A 10,174-nucleotide genomic window follows, 5' to 3' on the forward strand; every position below is an offset into this window, starting at 1 on the left:
AAACCGGGAGTTATTTTTCCAATAAACTTTTTCGAATATTCTTTTATAAAACACCACGTGGGATGGCAACGCGGGATATAGACATGTTTTTTAATTACTTAAGCTTTTCAAAATAGAATAAAATCTCGTAGAAAAAAGAATTGCGCACCAAGCGAATGCAAAGCAAAATGTGCATAATAGTGCGGAATATAATTAGTATTTTATAAATTTACAAGCGTTTGTTTGAGAAATCGGAAATAGCGTAAATTAGTACTTCTAGTCAACGGAAATTACTCAAAATTTGATAGAAGGCAGATAGTTACATTTTTTACGTACATGTGAAATTTCATTTATTTATCTTAACAGTTAAAACACTGAAGTAGAAAAAGTTCCACTTCCGGTTATCAGAAATTGCTTAAAAGTTGATATGGTTCTACACATTTGATACAATACTTATATATGAAATTTCATCAACAAAGCTGTAACGGTACTCAAGTTATCTTGCTTACAGAAACACACACACACAGAGACGCACCTACAAACAGACATACAGACAAGATTGCAAAACTATGTATTCCGACTCAGGGAGGTGTAGAAAGTCGAGATTTGCAAACATCTCGATTTTTTTTTTTTTTTTGCAGGATTACAATACTTTCTCTATACTTCGTATACGAAAAAGTAAAAATCACAAATGAGGAATATTTATTAATAAATTAAAAAAAAATTTAGTTTGGTGTAACTTAACTAAAGTTATATTATGCTGGTATGACTAAAAATAAAAAGCTGGGCGCCCAATGATGAAAATTGAACAAAGGTTTTATATTATGTTAAAAAAAAATAAACCTATTATTGAACTCCCTATGAAAAGTAATATATTATCCTCATGTACAGTTTTCAAAACTATCTTTTTAAAAAAGTTTCTTGTTAAACATTTTTACTATAATAAAACAAACACGTGTATAGTTAGTTTTATTTTAATTTTTCCGTGCATTCAAAAGCATATTATTATAAAGTTTCCCTATTTTTTTTTTCCCAATCTTGAGTAATTCGTTCTACATGAGGTTGACACCACCTACGACTAAAATTTTTGCTTTAAAACCCGATAATAGTAGCTCTAAAAATTGTTATCTGTCCATTCTTAGTCTGTAGTCGACTATCAAGAAGAAAAAAAGAGGTCCTCCAATACAGCTTAATTAAAACTATGTTGGAATAGAATAGCATATTGAAATAACATTGAAAAATGAAGCTACCATGCTCGGAAATTCCTCTGTTTACGTTGGTTTTTTTTTTGTTATCATTCCTTTTTGCCGAGCTGTTAGTTTAAAAAAAATAAAAGAACTCCCACCGTCCCCCACTTCTCAAACCACTTTCAGATTTCTATTTATAGCTCTCACCTGATCCAGAATGTCCTGTACGCTAGCCCCTGTCTTCTTCTTCAGATACCTGGCTATCTCACAGTTCCTCATTTGTTTATCTCTCATTATAGAGCAGACTATCGCATCCGCCTTTGGGTAACAAATACAGTTTTAGATTTACGCTTGCTCTTTCGAATGTCTACACCACCCCCCCCCCCCCCGCCCTCGAACGAAACAGAAGTGACATAGGAAATATATACTTTTATCAGTGTCCGCCAGTAGCGTAGCGAGGGGGGGGGCGGGGGGGGGGGACATGTTTCCGGGCGCCGATCTTAGGGGGCGCCAAAAGGGGTCGGAAAAATAAATTGAAAGGTTGAGGGGGGTGCATATCGAAAGTTTGAGGGGGAGGGGGTGCAAATCGAAATCTTGAGGGGGGGTGAAAGTTTGTCCCCGGGCGCCGGGAAGGGTCGCTACGCCTCTGGTGTCCGCCTCCCTCCTCCCAGGAAAATTTAATCCAACCCCCCGCTCCCGTGAAATTTTAAGTGCCTCCCCCCCCCCCCCCACCCCAACCTCGAAAAAGAAAGACTGAAAGAAACACTGCTTCCAGAGAAAGGATATAATTGCAACATCTAAGTCTATCCCACAACTGTTTACCCAAAAGTCTCGAGATCGGATATCGAGATGGGTCTGTAGGACTTCCCTGAGTCCAACCAGCTCTGATGAGTACCTGGCTCACTTTATGGAAACAAAGGCGGCTAGGTATAGGTGTGACCACGATATCCTTCATATAACGAGGTTATCGAAACAGGTGAGCTCTACTTCATCTGTCCCCCATGAACGGAAAAGATGAACTACGTCATGGACAATGTTCCCGCTAATCTGCGCGGTTGCGCGACCGCGCATCAGTTTTGAGCCTGCCGTGCAGTCATTTTGTAACAATACACAGAGGCGCAGCGAGGGGGGGGGGGGCGGACCACACCGGGTGACACCATTTAGGGGGGTGACAACAAGGCAAAAGATAGCAAAAATATATAGAGAAAAACGTGAGGGGGGTGCAAATCGAAAGTTTGAGGGGGTGCAAATCGAAAACTTGAAGAAAGTTTGTCCCCGGGAAGGGTCACTGGGGGGTGACACCATTAAGTGCCGCACCGGGTGACACCCGACCTAGCTACGCCACTGACAATACATAATTCTTGTAAAAGACTTTTAGAACACCGCGCACACAAAATACACATTGCACTCCAGCTTTTTCCTCTTAGAGGGGAAAGTTGGTCATGGACCACAAGATGTTTCATGTAAAATTTAAAAAATCTATTTGACAGTCATTGAAGTAGAGTTCGCCTTTTTTGTAGCAGAAATACGATCAACGCAATAAAGAACACAGTGACGTAAGTGTTTAGATGAGTTCGGAAAAACAGATGAGTAGAACGTTGTAGACACATGAAGAGAGGACCTTTTCCCAAACAATTTTCACAAAATTTAAAAGTAAAGTAAATAGAACAAATATGTTTCTGTGTCCTCGGCCTATAAAGGGATCAGTATTTCTTCCAGACTTTTTTCTCGGGGTGGGGGGGTGGGGGGGGGACGACGACACAGGTAAAAGTATATGTTTTCTATATAAATTCCATTTCGTTCGGGGGGGGGGGGGGGGCGGTAAACTTTCTTCGGGGGCAGTTTCTTCCAGGCATCTCTTCGGGGGGGGGGGGGGGGGTCCGCCCCCTCGAAGAAAGTCTACACCCCCCCCCCCCCCCCCGAACGAGATGTAATTTATATAGTAAACATAGACTTTAACTAGTGTCAGGTTCTATACATAGCCGCCTTTACTTTCCCTAACGCGAGGCATGCAGTGATCAGAGCTGGGTGGGGTAATTGATTCGTGACCTGGACTTAATACTTCCGGGTTGAAAGCCTTGATCCCTACCCAACTCTCAACACGTCATCGTCTAACGAATACAATTATTGACATTTGATAGACGTTTGCTATAGGCACGGGAATGGTGTGGTGGGGTGGTAGATTGTTTAAGACAATGTGACGATATTCGGGTAAAGGTTTTAAGAAAAATCAGCTGAAATCGCTTCAATATTGAATGGGTCCGACCAGTGTTTCTTCCAGACTTTTTTTCTCCGGGGGGGGGGGGGGGGGCACTTGAAATTTTCGGGGGGGGGGGTGGTAGACCTTCTTCGGGGTGGCGGACACTGTTAAAAGTATATATTTTCTATATAAATTATATAAATTTCATTTCGTTCGGGGGGGGGGGGGGGGGGGAAGGGCGGTAAAAAAATTTCGGGGGGGGGGGGGGGGCTAAGCCCGACCAAACACAATAACAAAAATTTTCCCACCACTTGAAAAATATGTTAAACATTTGGACCAAACTATTTCAAGTAAAATGGAAACAAAAAGCTAATCTTTATTGTAGTCTTTATTCTCCCCAAACCCATTTCGTTTGATGATACGATCTTTAGCTCATAGCACTACAAGGCAGTGACGCTCAGAGGCGTAGCGAGGGGGGGGGGGGGGGTACATATGTCCCGGGGCGCTAAAAGAGGTTTAAAAAACTAATTGAAAGTTTGAGGGGGGGGGGTAGCAAATTGAAAGTTTGAGGGGGTGCAATTTTAAAGTTTGAGAAGGGGAGGGGGTGCAAATTGAAAATTTAAAGTTTGTCCCCGGGCGCCGGGAAGGGTCGCTACGCCTCTGCTGACGCTTCAATGCTGGGCTTGTGGTATCGAAAAATCCGTAATAGACCAATACTACCCTAAACAATGTCAACAGTTAAAAACTCTGCACTAAACCAATACTATCCTAAACAATGTCAACAGTCATAAAACTCCGTAATAAACCAAGACTATCCTAAACAATGTCAGCAATTAAAAACTCTGCACTAAACCAATACTATCACAATGTAAACTGTAAAAAAAAAACTCTGCACTAAACCAATACTATCCTAAACAATGTCAGCAGTTAAAAACTCCGTAATAGACCAATACTATCCTAAACAATGTAACTAGTCAAAAACTCTGCACTAAACCAATACTATCACAATGTAAACAGTAAAAAAAAAACTCTGCACTAGACCAATACTATCACAATGTAAACAGTAAAAAAAAAAAACCTCAGCACTAAACCAATACAAACTTTCTGGTTAGCGATGTCGCCGAAGACAAAACGTATGCAGCTGTTGGCGGCTTCTGCTGAGTCAGACATGGTGACTGGCACAACGTCCAATCTGAAATTCAGAGTTTCTTTCAGACATTTATTTTCTCAGTATGGGGGAGGGGGTAACTAGAACCTTGAATATGTGAGTGTGTGGGGTGGGGGGATACTTGTCGAAATCCATGTCATCTATATTTAAGTTACAAATTTTTTAATGTTTTCTTCCCGGTGGTGGTGGGGTGGGGGGGGGGGGGGGGACTGGTTAAAGTAGGCTTGTATATTTTATGTTTTAAAAAATTCTCATACTAGGTTCGGCGTGGGGGTGAAGGGTGGGTGGGCAGTGTACGGTCTCATGGTTGAAGAGAGTTGAGGCCGTGCCATATGATATAGGGCCCTACTATAGTGATTTGTTAAAGATGAGTGATACTTTGTAAATTTTATAATAGCTTCCTTTCAGGTCTCCCTTCGTGTATGGTAATAAAGAATTAGATGTTGTGTTGTTTTTTTAAATAAATTTCTGTTAACTTTAAAATTGAACATTTTATGATTGTTCGCTTTAAAATAAATATACTGGTAAGCCATTATATTACGATAGATTTTTTTACAGTTTATTATTTTTAGTTTTTCTAACTTGATGATTGCTTGGTATTAAACCCAGTGTTTCTTCCAGACTTTTTTCTCCGGGGAGGAACTTGATATTTTCGGGGGGGGGGGGGGGGGGGGGGGGGGAAGGGGGGGGTGGAGGGCGGACACTGGTAAAAAGTATATATTTTCTATATAAATTTCCCTTTTCGTTCGGGGGGGGGGGGGGCGGTAGACTTTCTTCGGAGGGCAGCCCCCCCCCCCCCCACCCCCCCACCCCCACCCCCCCTTAACCCCCGAAGAGATGCCTGGAAGAAACACGGATTAAAATAAAATAAAAATTTTGAAGCACAAATGCCTTACCTGAAACCAACACTACCAAGCTTAATAATAATGAATGACAAGCTATTTGATCAAATACCTTCTATGTGAAGTGCGTATCACTTGATGTACTATCCAGGCTAGCAATGTATGTCCCCACAGTCCTAAAACTGGCTGTGATATCCCGTATAGGTCTACATCAGTAGCAAGATGTCAGCTAGCAACTCATTGCCTTTGTTGTGAAGGCTTCCGTGCTTATTTTTAAAATGCTTTTGTTGGTGGCTAGCTATTACTGATAAATGGAAATTCCCGATTTTAAAATACGGGGAATTTCGTTTGAAAAGTAGGTCGAAGTCTGTTGATAAACAAAACAAAATCCCCTCTCGTCTTGGGATATGCCTATTTAGTTTTGCATCAGGGGCGCAGCAGCCGGGCACAAACTTTCAATTTGGCGCCCCCCCCCCTCGGCAAAAGCCTTTCAATTTGCACCCCCCCCCCCTCAAACTTTCAATTTGCACTCCCCCCCCCCCCCCTATATTTTTTAAAATATTTATAGTGCAAAACTGCAGCTAAAATGATATTTTAATTTGTTTTTACAACCCATTTTGGCGCCCCCTAAGGTCGGCGCCCGGGGACATATGTACCCCCCACCCCCTCGCTACGCCTCTGTTTTGCACCTCTTTTCCGGTCACCCCAAAAAAGGGGTTTATTTATAACTCGTCGAGCACCAACCAACTTTCACTTTGACGCGAGGGGAAAAAAAATAACGATTGACCGCTTCTCTTGTAATTGTTGAAGTTATTTTTTTAACATTACTTTGTTTTTTTTACAGTCCTCTATTTACATTTATAAAATCGGTAATTGCGAATTACTTTGGTGGTGGGACGATGGGAGTTGAGTTGTTCAAGCAAGTCCACTCTATTTATATTAATATAAGCCTCCTGAGGAAGCCGTTAAAAATTGCACGAGCCGACCAGTGAAGGTCGTCTGTGCGGGGTATTGGGAATAGTTTTCAACTAGCAATAACCACGCCTCGGTAAAACCTCATTGGCTATGGTACCGCCACTGCGCAAAGACAAAGATGATTACGCTCAATCTACACCCCATGTATCTTCTGCTGTTAAATTCTTATGGTTGACTCTTTTAGAATATACTAAAACTTAAATATAAGTTTATAATAGTTCTATGATAAATCAATGAAAGTCGGTTACAAACATTTTTTTTTAATTTAATGTACATAATATAAATAATGTATCTACAATACTAGAAATATATTTGATAAGATACACTTATTTATCATTTTCTTGAGAAATTTTGCGATTTGAAGAAGGAGGTAACCCAGAATGGTCTTTTGTTTTTGATAAGGGAAGTAATCAAAGAAACCTACTATTTACATAATTTACATTAATTAGGCCTATTAAAAAAACCATTGTCTAACAAATGGAAGAATATTAATGCACAAACAAGTTTCATAAAATGTCTTGAAAAATCGTTTACGTGAAATCTTACCAATCCTCACTCTTTATAGTTCCGAGGCCTATGTTACTGTCTTTACATTAATTTTAAATACGTTTAATTAAAAAAAAAACGAAAAGTGGACCATTAACGCGTTTTCTTGCATGTAAATTAAAGTATTTCATACATCCTCTCGTATCTAAGTATTCTAAGTCTCAAAAACAGCAGGAAAAAGTTACAGGGGAAAAAAACAGAAAAAAAAGTTTTTGTGAGGAAAAAAGTCACAGAAATAAAGTCACAGAAAAGTCACAAAAATATTCTAAGAAATATTTTATTTAATTGTTGAGACTTGTAAAATTGTAGGTGTTTATTAATGTGGGTGGTGATTTTCCTGTAAGATAATTTACACAGCAACATCAACCTACGTATTTAGTTAAATATGCGGTAGAAAAATTAAAAGAAATTTAGATACATCATTGTGTTTTGCATGTTTTTTTTTTTGCCGTAGGCCTTAGCTTGGTCGGCTTCTACTCAGTCCTTTCATATTGTTTGTTGTTGGCATTCGGCGTCAATGACAGCCTTTGTACCGTGTTGGCTTTCTGGTTTAACGCTGCTCTTTGCTATGTAGTGAGTGTGATACATGAGGGCAGTACAGGTGGTTGATCTATTGTTGTGATGAGTTGAGGGCAGCAAGTAACATTAACTACGACTGGCGCCATTTAAAAACTTGATGAAAACCAAGCTGGGAACATTCTATTAAATATTAGCCCCTATATGTATAGTTGAATTAAAACCTACATACTTCATACTAAATATTTTTACGAATATTATGAATATTACTATACGTATACAACCTACGGCAAATATATCTAAAATGTTTACATTACATTTAATTAATAGTAAGTTGATTTTCACTTTCTGAATATTTAATACATAAGAGTATTAACAAACTCCATGCAAATACACATTTGTGATATTTTTCCCATGATTTTTTTCCCTTGACTTTTTTTCTTACAGTCCTTGTTTTTTTAGGCCTAAGTTAAAGTTTAGTATTTTGTTTTGTAGATCAAAGTTGGGTTTTGTATTTTGTTTAGAATAACAAAGTTGGGTTTAGTATTTTTGTTTTGGAGAACAAAGGTTAGTTTTGTATATATTGGGATAATTGCTCTGTTGTACGAAGTTGGATTTTAAAAATTATTTTGTTGGAACAGAACAAGCTAAAATGATATTATTGAAGGGTACAAAGTATAAATGAACATTAGCACTGTGTATCAGTGGCGTAGCGAGGTCGGGTGTCACCCGGTGCGGCACTTAATGGTGTCACCCCCCCAGAGGCGTAGCGACCCTTCCCGGGGACAAACTTTCAAATTTTCGATTTGCATCCCCCCCTCAAGTTTTTCTCTATATATTTTGCTATTTTTTGCCTTGGTGTCACCCCCCACCTAGATCTAGCTCATCATTAAATTTACTAAATATAAATCAGCAACAGATATAGGTAGCCTAATAGATAGGCCTAATTAATAATAATTATAACTATGTAGTTCTAAAAAGATGAGCTAGAAATAAAATTACTACACATCATAACTAACAACTATTACAGTACAATTTTTAGTCATGACTCAAACTAGGCAAAAAAAAAAAAAAATCAATAACATTTAATAAATAAGTAGGCTAATTATGAATTAATAAATAAAACGTACAATGTCTTGTACATTTAAGAAAGAACAAAAATCATATTTTTTTATTACAGGAATTTTGTAGCTTTTATTGTAGGACAATGATCACCAACATAGACTTATGATATTCTTTTTTTTAAAATTTATCCAGTAAAACAACATATAGCAAACCATAATACATAACCCTTCGACTCAACTTAATGACTAGAAGCCTACTGTGTGACTTCAAACAATAGATGTACAGACATTAAGTACAAATTGGATTAGCAATATTGGAATACCTTAAATAAAATTATGGGGACGGCATGGCCTAGAGGTGCTAACCCGTAAGACTCGAGTTTTAATCTGGATTTAAGTGAGTAGAATGCCCTTGAGTCCACCCTGCTCTGATGGGTACTTCACTCACATTAGGGAAAGCAAAGGCGACAGGGCATAGTGCTGACCACACCATCGCTTTATATGCAGATGTCCCTGAAATAGATTAACTCTACTTCATCTGCCTCATGTTTCTTGGGCAAGAACGGGAAAAGTTGATGATGAAATAAAATTATATAATTAAGATTAAAATAATTTAACAGACAACAAAAATTGAAGTACAATTATAAAACTCACTATGATAACAGTTTTAAACTGATACCTATAGATCTGATACAAATAACCAATATAAAGTATTAACATATACTTTCATTTGAACATATATGTACATCCATACATTAGTATTAACAAAGACATATGATAAAAAATACAACAAGGGGATTTTTAAAAATAGACTTTGAAACATTGGTAAAAAAAAAATGGTTTAAAGTTAAGTGGTATAAATATAGACTTAATAGCAAAAAAGAAAAAAATACCTGATTAGTTTGATTTTATCACATGGAAGACTAGGCCCTCTTTTTTTTAAAGCAATGTTACACATTTCAAAATTTAAAACAAATGTAAACAACTTTTGAATAAATAACCTGTTTCCAACAAGCCATAATGAGATTCCCAATACCCATACTTCTACACCAGACAAGCAGAGATATAAAAATATATATTGTAATTTTTTTAATTTTCTAAATATCTGACCTAAGATACCCAATTATTTTTAAACACCATATCAAACAAAATTATTTTAAATAATTAATGTTACTATTCAAAAGAATAAGATTGTGTAGTCTCTTGTGTAGTTGAAGGCTTTTTTATTTCAAAAATCAGAAAATGGGGCAGTTTATAATGGCATCTAATATAGACCAATGTTAAAGCAGAAATATTTGATGACTGGGCTATGTGACAACACAACCAAAAAAATAAAACTGGTATAGTTTTATATTTCCTTACCATCCTCTATCACTATTTAGTAGCTTAACTTGTGGTTTAAAAAATACAAAACAAGACATTTTGAACCCCATCATTGTAGAAAGTCAAAACACATTTAAGTGACATTACTCTTTCCACCATAACCCCCACCCACCCACCCCCCCCCCCCCATTAATTAACTGAGCTACCTGCAATGTCCTGCATAAACATTATCATTTATGAGTTTAGCAATTGCGGGGCCAAAATTAGGTACTCTAATCAATTTTAATTACAAGATAACTATTTATCACAGAAAATAAACCCAGGCATGTCAACTGTTTGAATTATTACACCATTTTACAAGTATAAAATTAAGT

At 37.7% G+C, this 10,174-nt stretch overlaps 1 long non-coding RNA gene and 1 other non-coding gene across 2 annotated transcripts; both read right to left on the bottom strand.

The window, feature by feature from the left end:
• Positions 1–1,373: 1,373 nt before the first annotated feature.
• Positions 1,374–5,556, bottom strand: LOC131949232 (uncharacterized). Its single transcript, XR_009388135.1, has 3 exons — positions 5,489–5,556; positions 4,468–4,558; positions 1,374–1,484 (listed from the first exon to the last, which is right to left on the bottom strand). It is a non-coding gene; the product is annotated as an uncharacterized LOC131949232 (long non-coding RNA).
• Positions 5,557–6,326: 770 nt separating this feature from the next.
• LOC131949241 (U4 spliceosomal RNA) lies at positions 6,327–6,465 on the bottom strand. The gene has a single exon (XR_009388136.1). It is a non-coding gene; the product is annotated as a U4 spliceosomal RNA (small nuclear RNA).
• Positions 6,466–10,174: the final 3,709 nt, after the last annotated feature.

The sequence above is a fragment of the Physella acuta genome, unplaced genomic scaffold (assembly GCF_028476545.2).
Source record: "Physella acuta isolate Inbredline_101_S28 unplaced genomic scaffold, ASM2847654v3 ptg000678l, whole genome shotgun sequence".
Lineage (NCBI taxonomy): Eukaryota > Metazoa > Mollusca > Gastropoda > Physidae > Physella > Physella acuta.